Source organism: Cervus elaphus, chromosome 20, assembly GCF_910594005.1.
Source record: "Cervus elaphus chromosome 20, mCerEla1.1, whole genome shotgun sequence".
NCBI lineage: Eukaryota > Metazoa > Chordata > Mammalia > Artiodactyla > Cervidae > Cervus > Cervus elaphus.
In genome coordinates this window covers 95,168,585-95,184,368 of record NC_057834.1, presented here as the reverse complement: position 1 = coordinate 95,184,368, position 15,784 = coordinate 95,168,585, and positions in this window count along the sequence as shown.

The following is a 15,784-nucleotide window of genomic DNA, read 5'->3' as shown; positions in this document are numbered from 1 at the left end:
CACATTTATGTCTTTTGTAATGCCCTCATACAACGATGCTGGGCTTGGTCATATCAGAGTTTTGGTCAATGATACAGTTGCCAAAGTGAAGCAGAAAGAGATTTGACATGTATATGGACCTCTGCATGGAGGCTTTTCCTCTTAGAATTCTCCCTTCTGGAACTTAGGATCCATTGTATAAATTAGTCCTAGCTCTCCTGCTGGAGAGAGGTCTTGTGATGAAGCCCAGGAGGATGCAATATCACATGAAGTGCTGACAACAATGACAGTAACTGAGTTGACTGGAGTAGTCAACTCCAAGGACCAAATAAGTAATAAGAAAAGCATCCTTGAACTTTCTAGCCCAACTTGTCTAGTTGAACGCAACCTCGGAGTGACTGCAGTGGACCCATATTGAGCAGAAAAATAATCCAGTCAACTTCAGAAGCATGAAAATCATACATTCCTGTTGTTCTAAGTCATTAACCTTTGAAATGGCTTGTTATTCTAGCAAAAACAGATACAAAACAACATGTAAGATGTTTAATTCAGACCTGTTTACTGGCAAATCTTGGTTTCCCCTATAAAAGTATTACACTAGAAGCCAAAATCAGTATGTATTTCCTTCATTCTATAGCATACTCTTTATTTCCAAAGTACTTGCAAATCTTTATTAAAGTACTCATTTAAGACCTTTCACATGCCATTGCTCTTTCACTGAAACACCTTATTTGGAATGAAATCATTTGGAAGAACTCAAATAATTCTATTATTACTTTGATTTATTTTAAGTGAAATGCTACGTAAATGTTTGCTTTAACTTCTAAGAGCCATTGTTATAGGATTTATAGTCTATATTGATTAATAATTCTAGGCTGTGTTTCATGTCCTTTAATGAAATTTTGACCTTATTTGCTCTTAAAAATATCTCTGCTCTCAAAAGTTGTAATTCTGTTGAATGGTTTCTCAGATGCTTGAGGAGTCATACTGGGCAATATTGGCTGTACTTCACAGTGTGCAACATTATATTGTATGTATGTTTTACTATTGAGTGATTCTATTTTGTAGTCTTGCTAGTACCATCATATAATTAAATTGTAAGCTCATGTGGTACAAAGGTCAGACACATTAAATGTACAAAAGCAAATGCTATGTGTATTTAGGATTCTACTTTTTGGACACACACTGAAATCAGCATAAGAAAAGAAACAAATCATGCATGTTACAGTTGAAATTTCTAGTTTTTGGAATAAGGTCTCACAGTGTGCATGCTAAGTTGCTTCAGTGGTGTCCAACTCCGTGTGACCCTATGGACTGTAGCCAGCCAGACTCCTCTGTCCATGGGATGCTCCCGGCAAGAATAATGGAGTGGATTGCCATTCTCTTCTCCAGGGGATCTTCCCATCCCAAAGACGGAGCCCACACCTCCTATGGTTCTTGCATTGCAGGTGTATTCTTTACTGCTGAGCTCTACCAGGAAGCCCAAGGTTTTGCAGCATACTGTTGTAAAAAAACCTACAGAAATTCTTTTCAAATATGCCTCCATTTACTTGGAATACTCATCGAGAACACACATTCCTATTCTTGCTAGATATTTTTAACCTGGTTATGAATAAGACTGATCACTCTAGTTATTGGTTGCTTTTTTTCTTCTTAACAATTTCTCTTTTAAAATACATGTTGATTTTTGCTTTGTGGCTGCTTTCACAGTTGAAATATACTACAACTTTCTTTCTGATGACCATAAATTTGGAAGATTGTAGCTGGCCTATTCTTTGTATTTTAGTTTTTGATTAAGTGGGCCCAATAATTTCAAACTGTTTCTAAAAGTGTTTTTTAAACTTCAAGGGAACACGTTTGCATTACTAACTCTATTTATTCGATTTTACCCTTTGCCATGAAGATTCAATGGAAATAAAGGATTATTCAGTCTTGGGCAGTACTATTATTTCAGAGACCACCAGGATATTAATATAAATAATTCTTAGTAAAATAGTGTTTCAGTTATTCTTTGAGAACATTCTGGATTATATTTAAATAGGGCAGGTACTAATTTGATAAGATAACTAAATCATTCATCTGTTGCCTTTTAGCAATATAGAATAGCATTTAGATGTTATTTATCCATTTATTTAGAATGTGAGAATTACCTTAGAGTAGATACATATCTTAAAGCTTCATTTCTTTGCCTGATAATTGATATCTTCTATCATTGGTCTTTCTAACTGATGAGTCCATAAAGAGGCTTCCTGATGTTAAATTCTATATCTATATCCATATATGTGTTTATTTGTAAGGAGTGTCCAAAGTTTTTATCAGTTTCTCAGAACTTCATAATTGCAAAAATGTTATGAACTTGATTATTTATCTCAGGCTTTCCAACCGTGGGGCTTCCCTGGTGGCTCAGACGGTAAAGAATCTGCCAGCAATGCAGAATTCGATTCCCGGGTTGGGAAGATCCCCTAGAGAAGGCCATGGCAACACATTCCAGTATTCTTGCCTGGAGAATCCCCATGGACAGAGTCTGGCAGGCTACAGTCCATGGTGTCACAGAGTCAGACATGATTGAGTGACTAAGCGCATCCATCTCAGGCTTTCCCACCTAGATGGGGACACTTTCTCTGATGAAGCATGTAATTTCTTTATATTCTCAGAGTAAGTGTAAATATGTTTCATATTGTTTTCTTTCACAATTTATGGTTTTAGTCCTTAGTATCAATGAGAAAAAAAATCAAATTATAATATTCCAGTCTTTCAAATAATTAAAAATAACTATTTTGATTATTCTTATTTGTACTTAGATAATTTGTAAATGATAAAAACAGAATTGCACAAAGTTGTTCATAATATTTCTTTATGTTTTTAAAACTAAACTACAACATTGTCGTAGTCAAAGCTGCATGATACTGGCACAAAAACAGAAACATAAATCAATGGAACAGAAATGAGAGCTCAGAAATGAATTAATACTTATATGCTTGTTTAATCTATGACAAAGGAAGTGAGTCTATACACTGGGAAAAAGACTGCATCTTCAATAAATGGAGTTGGGAAAACTGGACAGCTACATGCAAAAGAACCAAACTGGTTTACCTTCTCATACCACATGCAAAAATAAACTCAAAATGGTTTTAAGACTTAAATGTAAAACCTGAAGTCATAAGAATCCTAGAAGAATACATGGACTGTAAACTCTTCAACATCCCCCTTAGCAATATTTATCAGGATGTATCTCCTCAGGTAAGTAAAGCAAAAGCAAAAATAAACAAATGGGACTATATCAAACTAAAAAGCTTTTGTGCAGCAAAGGAATCTATCAAAAAATGAAAAGGCCACCTACTGAATGGGAGAACATTTTTACAAACCATGTGTCTGATAAAGGGTTAATATTCAAACTGTACAACAAACTCAGAAAACTAAAACAAACAACCTGATTAAAAAATGAGTAGAGGACCTGAAAAGGCATTTTTCCAAAGAAGACATATTCTGACCAACAGACACATGAAAAAATGCCCAATCTTACTAATTATCAGGGAAATGCAAACCAAAACCACAATGACATATTACTTCACACCTTTCAGAATGACTCTTATCAGGAAGACAACAAATAATAAGTGTTGTTGAGGATGTGAAGGAAAGAGAATCCTGGTGCAATGTTGGTGGGAATGTAAATTGGTACAGCCACTATGGAAAACAGTATGGAGATTCCTCTAAAAATTAAAAATAGAACTACCATATGGTCTAGCAATTCTTCTGGGTATTTTTCCAAACAAAACAAAAACACTAATTTGTAAAGATACGGGCTCACCTATCTTCATAGCAGCACTATTTACAATAGCCAAGATATGGAAACAATCTATGTGTTCATTGATAGATGAATGGATGAAGAAGATGTGTTATTTGTATATGAACACACACACATACATAGGCTTCCATGGTGACTCAGTGTAGAGAAACTGCCTGCCAGTGCAGGGATGCAGGTTTTGACCCCTGGGTCAGGAGGATCCCCTGGAGAAGGAAATGGCAATCTACTCTAGTATTCTTGCCTGGGAAATCTCATGGATAGAGGAGCCTGGTGGGCTACAGCCCACAGGGTCACAAAGAGTCAGACATGATTTAGTGACTAACCAACAGCAACAACACACAGTGGAATATTACTCAGGCATAAAAATGAAATCTTGCCATTTGTGACAACACTGATGAACTTAAAGGTTATTATGCTAGATGAAATGTCAAGCAGAGAAAGACAAGTACTGATGACTTAATTTTTACATGGAATCTAAAAAACAAAACAGAAGAACAAGCAACAAAAGAGAAACAGATTCATAGATACAAAGAAAAGTGGTTTCCAAAGGAAAGAGGGGTGAGAAGGTGATTGAAATAGGTGTGAGCGATTAAGAGGTACAAGATCCCAATTAAAAAATAAATAGTTAACAGAATGAAATGTACAGCCTGGTGAATAGAGTAAATAATACTGCAATATTTTTGTATGGTGACAGATGGTAACTAGACTTACCATGGTGTTCATTTTGTAATGTGTAGGAATATCAAATCATGTTGTGTACCTGGAACTAAATTACATTATTGGTCAATTATACTTCATTTTTAAAATATTTCTTTAGCTTTTTCTATGTCCATAAGATTTGTAGTGATGTTCTTTTTTTGTCTAAGCTCCTAATATTTTTTACTTGATAACTTTTATTTTTCTTAATTATTCTCATCAAGTTTTAATCAATTTTATTAGACTTTTTCAACAAATCAACATTTGGCTTTATCGATCTTTTCTATTTTCTATAAACATTGTTATATTTCTGATGTCTTTAATATTATATTTTTCTATTATCTTTGTGCTTAATTTGTTCTTATTTAAACTTTTTGAGCTAGAGAATTAGATCATTGATTTTTAGGCCTTTTAAAAATTCATTTTAAAAAATAAAAAAAAATGCATTTTAAGGCTACAAATATTCCTATAAGAATAGTTTAATCTATATACTAGAAGCCTTGATCTTTCATATTTTTATTATTATCAGTTATCATACTGTGTGCTTCATTATAAATGAAGTTTAAAAACAGGCATGAGTTATCAATCAGTATTTTAGAAGTCAGAATGATCATTTAACTTTGGGAAAGATGGCATGGTAATGATTGAGAATCATCTGTGTGGCATTTCTGGGGTTCAGTTCAGTTCAGTCTCTCAGTCGTATCTGACTCTGCGATTCCATAGACTGCAGCACACCAGGCCTCTCTGTCCACTGCCAGCTCCCACAGTTTATTCAAACTCATGTCCTTTGAGTCAGTGACACCATCCAACCATTTCATCCTCTGTCATCCCCTTCTCCTCCTGCCTTCAATCTTTCCCAGCATCAGGGTCTTTTCCAATGAGTCAGTCCTTTGCATCAGGTGGCCAAATTATTGAAGTTTCAGCTTCAGCATCAGTCCTTCCAATGATTATTCAGGACTGATTTCCTTTAGGATGGACTGATTGGATCTTCTTGTATTCCAAGGGACTCTCAAGAGTCTTCTCCAACACCACAGTTCAAAACCATCAATTCTTCAGCACTCAGTTTTCTTTATAGTTCAACTCTCACATCCATACATGACTACTGGAAAAACCATAGCCTTGACTAGACAGACCTTTGTTGGTAAAGTAATGTCTCTGCATTTTAATATGCTATCTAGGTTGGTCAGAGCTCTTCTTCCAGGGAGCAAGCGTCTTTTAATTTCATGGCTGTAGTCATCATCTGCAGTGATATTAGAGCCAAAAAAAATAAAGTCTGTCACTGTTTCCACTGTTTCCCCATCTATTTGCCATGAAGTGATGGGACCAGATGCCATGATCTTATTTTTCTGAATGTTGAGTTTTAAGCCATATGCTCTATTTCTTGACCTGATTAATGAGTCTATGGAAATATACACTTTGTAACAATTTCTTGAACTGTGTTCTTATGATTTGCTTATTTTAAAAAATCTGTATTACTTCAATAAAATGTCTTTTAATATTAAAAATAAAATATTACCCTAAGTAACATTTTATGTTGTTAAGACTTTAAAATGCAGTTTTGAAAATATCATTAGCTTTTATTGCAGAAGGAGCTACTATGTAAATAAAAAAATCTTAAATGAATTAAATTCAACACACAAAAAATTAAAGTTATCCAATTTCAAAAAATATCTAATTAAAAAGATCAAAATGATTTCAACTTTCACTCTCCATGAATGCTTATACATGTAGCTTAATGTTCCACTCAAAGAATTTGTCAACTTTTCCATATAGAATGGTTTCATGTGATTAATTTCCAGATAAAGAAATATTAGAAAGTCAAGTAATTAAGCTTTATCTAAGGCAAAATTGGTAATTAAGTATACTTGAAGTTGTCATAGTTTAACTATTTTGGCATTATTCAGAATATTAGTAAAAAATATATTGTTAGTTGCAGAAATATATCAATACCACATTATCATTGGTCTGCCGCATTTTCCCTGTTAGTGTTAGGGCTTAGAGATACATGGTTGCACTTGATCTTTCAGTTATCATGTTTCATTGAATATATGATTTAATGAACAAAGGCTAATAAAAGAGGTTGTGTTTGTTTTGGTAAATGACAAAATATTTTAACTTTCTCATGCTTCCTGACATAGTGTCTTACCATTAATTATAATCTCCAGATTTTATTATGCTTTCCACTCCTTCCCCCAGCAATCTTCTACTTATCCTCTAGCCTTTTCCCTTATATCTCACTTCTTTTTTTTTTTTTTTTTATATCTCACTTCTTCAGCTAACCCCACCTCTGTATTACAGAGTACATTAATCCCCTGTGTGTACACACCCCTAGCAATCTTCACCCTTACTTTCTAATGGGCATTTCACCTGTTTTTATTAGTTCAGTGTGAACTCTCTTCCTGGATTTTGAATTTCCCAAGGACTGAGACCACAGCTGTGTTGCGCACCAGCTCTTATTTTAGTGTCTAGTAAAGTATGTGTGTTTGTCATTGTTTAGTTATTAAACAACATGGCTCATGTCGAACCCTTTGCGATCCCATGGACTGTAGTCTGCCAGGCTCCTAGTGCATGGGATTTCCCAGGCAAGAATACTGGAGTGGGTTGCCATTTCTTTTCCAGGGGATCTTCCTGACCCAGGGATCAAATTTGCATCTCCTGCATTGGCAGATGGATTCTTTACCAGGGAAACTCAGTAGAATATGTATCTCATAGTAAATTTCAGTAAAATTTGTTTTGAATGGATGGATTAAATGTGGATGTCCTAAATAGAATAGTATTATTGTAGATACTGTTTTCTGATTCTGTCAGATTTTGGTTCTTCTGGAGGATCTAGAGAATTTGGAATAGACATTACTGATTTTTTGTTTTGCTTTTTTTATCTTGAAGAGGCTTGAAGCAGCTATTGTAATGTTCAACCATTTTGGGACTTATGAAAATACAAGGAGATCCAACCAGTCCATCCTAAAGGAGATCAGTCCTGGGTGTTCATTGGAAGGACTGATGCTGAAGCTGAAACTCCCATACTTTGGCCATCTGATGCAAAGAACTGACTCATTGGAAAAGACCCTGATGCTGGGAAAGATTGAAGGCAGGAGAAGGGGATGACAGAGGATGAGATGCTTGGATGGCATCGCTGACTTGATGGGCATGAGTTTGAGCAAGTTCCAGGTATTGCTGATGGATAGGGAAGCCTGGCGTGCTGCAGTCCACAGCGTCGCAGAGAGTCAGACATGACTAAGCAACTGAACTGAAAATACACAAGTATTCTTATTATCTTTCTATTTCTTCTATGATATTCAAAACTGGGGGGGGGAGTAACTTCTACTATCTTGGTCATAGAGGGCTAGGAGTAGGAAAAGAAAAAGGAAAAGAAAATGACAGGAAAATTGTTTGCTCACATGGAGAAAATCTTTAGGAAGAGAATCTCAAGCCCTTCCATGGAACCCAGTGTCTCTCTCCTGTAAGATTAAGGTCATTATTTGATGGGAAATATTTGGAACCTTAGTCAACATATTCATTACCTGTACATGATTTGCTTTTGAGCTACAAATGTAAATTTAATATCCTGTTTAAAACAAACAAACAAACAAAAAACAAGGATGATACAGACAGATGCTAAACATTCAGAAAATTTAAGCCTATATTGTTTTAAAATTATTAAAAACATGAAACCATATTAGGATTGTATATACACTCATTATCCTTATCATTCTAACAAATGTGAAAATAGAGTTACTCTTATATTGAGGTATCTTCTTGAACATCAATATTTGCTACGTAGAATTACTAATGGAAATATATTTGTGAACTGTGAAGGAGATGGCTTCAAACCAAGGCTTTTTATTTTTCAGTGTAGCATTATTTATGTCAAAATCCAACACCAGTTTTAACACTTAGTGACTAAGAATATCTACAAAATACTTTTTCTAAATAATCGTTTTCCAAATGATTATTTAAATTATATTCATAAGATTATTTATGGCTGACAGGTAATACAAGGAGGTATTTTAGAGTTAACCCACAAATAATTTAATATCAACAAGATCTTGATTTTATGCAATAATGAAGGGAAATTTTGGCAAAGATGTTATAAAGGAGAAGATAAAAAATCCCTAACATGTTTAATCTTAGAATACACATAGTACTTTTGAATATTGATTTCCATCATAATCTTTCAAAAATAGTAATTGTTATAGACTAGATCTGAGGAAATATCTGAATAATCACCAATATGTGAACAAAAAGAAAGTGAAAGTCGATCAGTCATGTCTGACTATTTGTGACCCCAAGGACTATACAGTCCATGGACTTCTCCAGGCCAGAATCCTGGAGTGGGTAACCTTTCCCTTCTCCAGGGGATCTTCCCAACTCAGGGATTGAACCTAGGTCTCCTGCATTGCAGGTGGATTCTTTACCAGCTGAATCACAAGGGAAGCCCAAGAATACTGGACTGGATAACCTATCGCTTCTCCAGTAGATATTCCTGACCCAGGAATCAAACCAGGGTCTCTGGCATTGCAGGCAAATTCTTTACCAGCTGAACTATCAGGGAAGCCATCATGTGAACAAAAGTTACAGATAATTAATTTTTAAAAAATATTTACCTGGAAATGTTGGAAGTATAGAGACATAATCTGCCAAACCTTGAAATATATGTTGTGACATTATATGTCTTTCTCATAAAATGTCTTAGCTTTTGTTATTGATGTTTGTTTTCCTTTATCAATAGATACTTTCTATGTCTCTTGTCTCTGAGCTGGATGTACAGAGAACACAAAAATGTCTTTTCCAATCTGGGACAGCTTCTCACTATATGTCAGGAAAGGGAAGGAAAAGAAAATATCAACTGAATACTGTACAGGATGTGTTTAAAGAGTTGACAGAAAATCTTGTCTTATATAGACTACATTTCCTATAAAATTAAAATCAAGACTATATCTAGATCTACTTCTTTCAAAATTCTTTATTGAGTGTTTTATAGTGTAACATCTGATTGGAAAAAAGTTATATCCGATTCCTGTAGTATTTCTGAAAGACAATCTCAATCTTTGTTGTTGTTCAGTCCTTCAGTCATGTCCAACTCTTTGTGACTCATGGACTGCATCACGCCAGGCTTCCCTGTCCTTCACCATCTCCCAGTGCTTGCTCAATCTCATTTCCATTGAGTCAGTGATGCCATCCAATCATCTTGTCCTCTGTAGTAGCCTATTCCTGCCTTCAATGTTTCTCAGCATCAGGGTCTTTTCTAAAGAGTCAGCTGTTTGCATCAGGTGGCCAAAGTATTGGAGCTTCAGCATCAGAATTTCTAATGAATATTCAGGTTTGATTTCCTTTAGGATTGACTGGTTTGAGCTCCTTGCAGTTCAACAGACTCTCAGGAATCTTCTCCAACATCACAGTTCAAAAGCATCAATTCTTTGGCACTCAGCTTTCTTTATGGTCCAACTCTTACATCCATACAGGACTATTGGAAAACCATAGCTTTGACTAGACTGACTTTGTTGGCAATGTAATGTCTCTGCTTTTTAATATGCTGCTAGGTTTGTCATAGCTTTTCTTCCAAGGAGCAAGTGTCTTTTAATTTCATGGCTGCAGTCACCATCTGCAGTGATTTTGGAGCCCAAGAAAATAGTGTCTCTCACTGTTTCCTTTGTTTCCCCATCTATTTGCTATGAAGTGATGGGACCAGATGCCATGATCTTAGTTTTTTGAAAGCTGAATTGTAAGCCAGCTTTTTCACTCTTCTCTTTCACATGAACTTCATCAGGAGGCTCTTTAGCTCCTCTTTGCATTCTGCCGTAAGGGTGGTATTGTCTGCATATATGATGTTATTGATATTTCTCCCAACAATCTTGATTCCAGCTTGTGCTTCACCCAGCCTGGCATTCCACATGATGTACTCTGCATCGAAGTTAAATAAGCAGAGTGACAATATGCAGCCTTGGAGTACTCCTTTCCCAATTTTGAACCAATCTGTTGTTCCATGTCTGGTTCAAACTGTTGTTTCTTAACCTGCATACAGGTTTATCAGGAGGCAGGTAAGTACAGTGGTCTGGTATTCCCATCTCTTTAAGAATTTTCCACATTTTGCTGTGATCCACACAGTCAAAGTCTATAGCATAGTCAATGAAGCAGAAGTTGATATTTTTTTGAATTCTCTTGCTTTTTCTATCATGCAGTGGATGTTGGCAATTTGATCCCTGGTTCCTCTACCTTTCTAAATCCAGCTTGAACATCTGGAAGCTCTTGGTTCACATACTGTTGGAGCCTTGCTTGGAGAATTTTGAGCTTTATTTTGCTGGCATGTGAAATGAGTGCAGTGGGTGGTAGTTTGAGCATTCTTTTGGATTGCCTTTCTTTGGGGTTGGAATGAAAACTGACCTTTTCCAGTCCTGTGGCCGCTGCTGAGTTTCCCAAATTTGCTGGTATATTGAGTGCAGACTTTCACAGCATCATCTCTTAGGATTAGGAATAGCTCAACTGAAATTTCATAACCTCCACTAGCTTTGTTTGTAGTGATGCTTCCTAAGGCACACTTGACTTCTCATTCCAAGATGTCTGGTTTTAGGAGAATGATTAGACCATCATGGTCATCTGGGTCATGAAGATCTTTTTTGTATAGTTCTTCTGTGTATTCTTGCCACCTCTTTTTAATATCTTCTGCTTCTGTTAGATTCATGTTGTTTTTGTCCTTTATTGTGCCCATCTTTGCATGAAATGTTCCCTTGATATCTCTAATTTTCTTGAAGAGATCTCTAGTCTTTCCCATTCTGTTGTTTTCCTCTATTTCTTTGCACTGATCACTGAGGAAGGCTTTCTTTTTTTTTTTTTTTTTTTTTTTTTTTTTTTTTTTTTTTTTTTTTTTGAGGAAGGCTTTCTTATCTCTCCTTGCTATTCTTTGGAACTCTGTGTTCAGTTGGATATTTCTTTCCTTTTCTCCTTTGCCTTTGGCTTCTCTTTTTTCAGCTATTTATAAGGCCTCCTCAGATAACAATTTTACCTTTTTTCATTTTTTCCCCTTGGGGATGGGCTTTTCCTTTCCCCTTGGATGTGAGATATCCTTTTCTTGCTAGGTTCCAACATTCTCCTGTCAATGGTTGTTCAGCAACTAGTTGTGGTCTTGCTGTTCTCACAGGAGAAAATGAGTGTACATCCTTCTACTTCATTGTCTTGTGAGGGTGTAATCATAATCTTTTGTATTATACTTTTTATAGGATTTTGTGGAACAGATAGTTTCACTCTGTATCTAGCTAAGTACAAAGACCTTTGCTATATTATGAATACTAATTTTTATAGAAACAAAAAGTGACTTTGATAATTTGCTATGATAAGACAGTGTAATTGGATATGCCCAATTTGACTTCAGATAGGGTATAGTTAGAGAGGTATGAAAGTAGTGAGTATGATGAAGTCCATCTTCTGATGATAATCTTGATTCTAACCATCTAACATGAGCAGAATGCTACCTTAGAACTTGAATATTTCCTATATGAGAAGAAGGTACCATTCAAAATTGCAAAATGTTGCTTTCTCATTTTCAAAATGCATGCTCTTAAAGACTTTCAACATCTTTTATTCTTCTGAATCTGGAAGATAGCCAGAAGTTGGCTGGACGTTATCTTTAAACAAACATATGAATAATGCCAGAAAATGTTAATTAACGTACCTGCCAATACTTGACTCTAAATTTTATTTACCTACTAAAATTTGTATTCAAAACTGCTTTATGTGTTAGTATGCTGTAATGTTCTTTATCTTTCTGGCTTACTTCACTCTGTATAAGGGGCTCCAGTTTCATCCATCTCATTAGGACTGATTCAAATGAATTCTTTTTAACGGCTGAGTAATATTCTATGGTGTATATGTACCACAGCTTCCTTATCCATTCATCTGCTGATGGGCATCTAGGTTGCTTCCATGTCCTGGCTATTATAAACAGCATACTAACACATATATATGGAATTTAGAAAGATGGTAACGATAACCCTATATGCAAAACGGAAAAATAGACACAGAAATACAGAACAGACTTTTGAACTCTGTGGGAGAATGTGAGGGTGGGATATTTCAAAAGAACAGCATGTATACTATTTATGGTAAAATAGATCACCAGCCCAGGTGGGATGCATGAGACAAGTGCTCGGGCCTGGTGCACTGGGAAGACCCAGAGGAATCGGGTGGAGAGGGAGGTGGGAGGGGGATTGGGATGGGGAATACGTGTAAATCTGTGGCTGATTCATATCAATGTATGACAAAAAAAAAAAAAAACTGCTTTATGAGCTATAGTTTAAAATAAGCAATAGCAGCAAAAGCAAAGAAACTGAAGATGGTAAAATTTTAATGTGCCATTTAGAAAATTAGCTTTTAAATAGGATAAACCTCTACATACTCATCACCCAGCTCTAACAATTTTGCCAATTTTGTTTCAGTTATTCTCTCACTGTCTTTTTAAACTGAAATATTTTAAAGAAAATCTCGAAAGACATTATTTTACCTGTAAACAGTTCAATATGCATGTTAAATTGATAAGGACTTTTATTTTTAACATAGCATTCACCAAGGCAAACCATTCAACATCACATTAATCGAAATCTATGCCCCCAACCACTAATGCCGAGGAAGTTGAAGTCAAATGGTTCTATGAAGACCTAAAAGACCTTCTATAACTAACATCAAAAATGTGTCTTTTTCATCATAAAGGATTGGAATGCAAAAGTAGAAAGTCAAGAGATACTTGGAGTAACAGGCAAATTTGGTCATGGAGTACAAAATTAAGCAGGGCAAAGTCTAACAGAGTTTTGCCAAGAGAACACACTAGTCATAGCAAACACTCTATTTCAACAACACAAGAGATGACTCAACAAATGGATATCACCAATGGTCAATACTGAAATCAGATTGATTATATTCTTTGCAGCTGAAGATGGAGAAGCTCTATACAGTCAGCTGCACAAGACCAACAGCTGATTGTGGCTCAGATCATGTGTCCCTTATTGCAAAATTCAGACTTAAATTGAAAAAAGCAGGGAAAACCACTTGGTCTTTCAGATATGAACTAAATCAAATCCCTTATGATTATACAGTAGAAGTGACAAATCTATTCAAAGAATTAGATCTAATGACAGAGTTCCTGAAGAATTATGGAGGGTGGCAGTGAGGAAAAACATCTCAAAGAAAAGAAATGCAAGAAGGCAAAATGGTTGTCTCAGGAGGCCCTACAAATAGCTGAGAAAAGAACAGAAGCATAAGGCAAAAGATAAAGAGAAAGATATAGCCAACTGAATACAGAGTTCTAGAAAATAGTAAGGAGAGATAAGAAAGCCTTCTTAAGTGAACAATGCAAAGAAATAGAGGAAAACAATAGAATGGAAAAGACTAGAGATCTCTTCAAGAAAATTAGAGATACTAAGGGAACATCTCATGCAAAGATGGGCACAATAAAGGACAGAAATGGTATGGACCTAACAGAGGCAGAAGATACTAAGAAGAGGTGGCAAGAATACACAGAACTGTACAAAAAAGATCTTGATGACCCAGAAAACCATGATGGTGTGATCACTCACCTAGAGCCAGACATCCTGGAGAGCAAAGTCAAGTGGAGGCATCACTGCGAACAAAGTTAATGGAGGTGATGGAATTGTATCTAGGCTATTTAAAATGATGCTGTGTAAGTGCTGCACTCAATATGCCAGCAAATTTGGAAAACTCAGAAGTGGCCCCAGGATCGAATAAAGTCAGTTTTCATTCCAATCCCAAAGAAAGGCAATGCCAAAAAATGTTCAAACTACCATACAATTGCACTCATTTCATATGCTAGCAAAGTAATGCTCAAAATCCTTCAAAACGAGTCTTCAACAGTATGTGATCCATATGGATCATAGGAAAAGGGGATTCCAAAAATACTTCTGCTTCATTGATATGCTGAAGTCTTTGACTGTGTGGATCACAACAAACTGTGAAAAAATTTTAGGGAGATGGGAATGCCAGACCACCTTACCTGCCTCCTGAGAAATCTGTATGCAGGTCAAGAAGCAACAGTTAAAACCTTTTGTGGAACAATGGACTGGTTCAAAATTGGGAAAGGATTGTCAAGGTTGTTTATTGTCATGCAAAATGCCAGGCTGGATGACTCACAAGCTGAAATCAAGTTTGCTGGGAGAAATATCAACAACTTCAGATATGCAAATGGTACCACCCTAATTGCAGAAAGCAAAGAGCAACTAAAGAACTTCTTGATGAGGGTGAAAGAGGAGAGTGAAAAAGCTAGTTTAAAACTCAACATTCAAAAAACGAAGATCATGGCATCCGCTCCCTTCACTTCTTGGCAAATAAATGGGGAAACAATGGAAATGGTAACAGACTTTATATTCTTGGGCTCCAAAATCACTGTGAATGGTGACTTTAGCCATGTAATTAAAATGCTTGTTCCTTTGAAAGAAAGCTATGACAAACCTAGAGAACTTTGCTGACATCACTTTGCTGACAAAGGTCTATATAGTCAAAGCTATGGTTTTCCCATTAATTATGTACAAATGTGAGATTTGGACCATAAAGATGTCTGAGCGCAGAATTGATGCTTTCAAACTGTGGTGCTGGAGAAGACTCTTGAGAGTCCCTTGGACCACAAGGAGATCAAACTAGTCAATCCTAAAGGAAATCAGTCCTGAATATTCACTGGAAAGACTGATGCTGAAGCTGAAGCTCCAACACTTTGGTCACTTCTCAGAAAGAGCCACCTCATTTGAAAAGAAGGTGATGCTAAGAAAGATTGAGGGCACGAGGAGATGGAATTGACAGAGGATGAGCTGGTTGGATGGCATCACTGACTCAATAGACATGAGTCTGAGGAATCTCCCAGAGAGTTAAGAACAGGGAAGCCTGGTGTGCTGCAGTCCTTGGGGTCTCAAAAGTTAGACATGACTTAGCAACTCAACAACTTTTTTCAATTTGCATACTTTATGCAATTAAAAAGTAGTTATTTCCCCAAGTTTTAGAAAAAGTACCAAATCTTTTGAAAAAACTTTGTAAGAATAGTGCATTGAACACCTGTCTTCTTTCACTAAGATTTAGCAGTTGTTAAAATGTGGCCATATCTGCTTTGTCTGCTTCTCTCTCTTGCTCAGGAGTACTTGCACGTACTCTAGCACTTTCTTATTTTATCTTTTGAAAGCAGTTGAGAATTACCTGCAGACATCATGATACCTCATCTCTGAATAATTAACCAGAAAAGAAGAAAAGAGAAATCCTTGTTAGTTTCAGTCTTCTGCTGCTTGGGGCACAAGTTCAATCCCTGATCAGGGAACT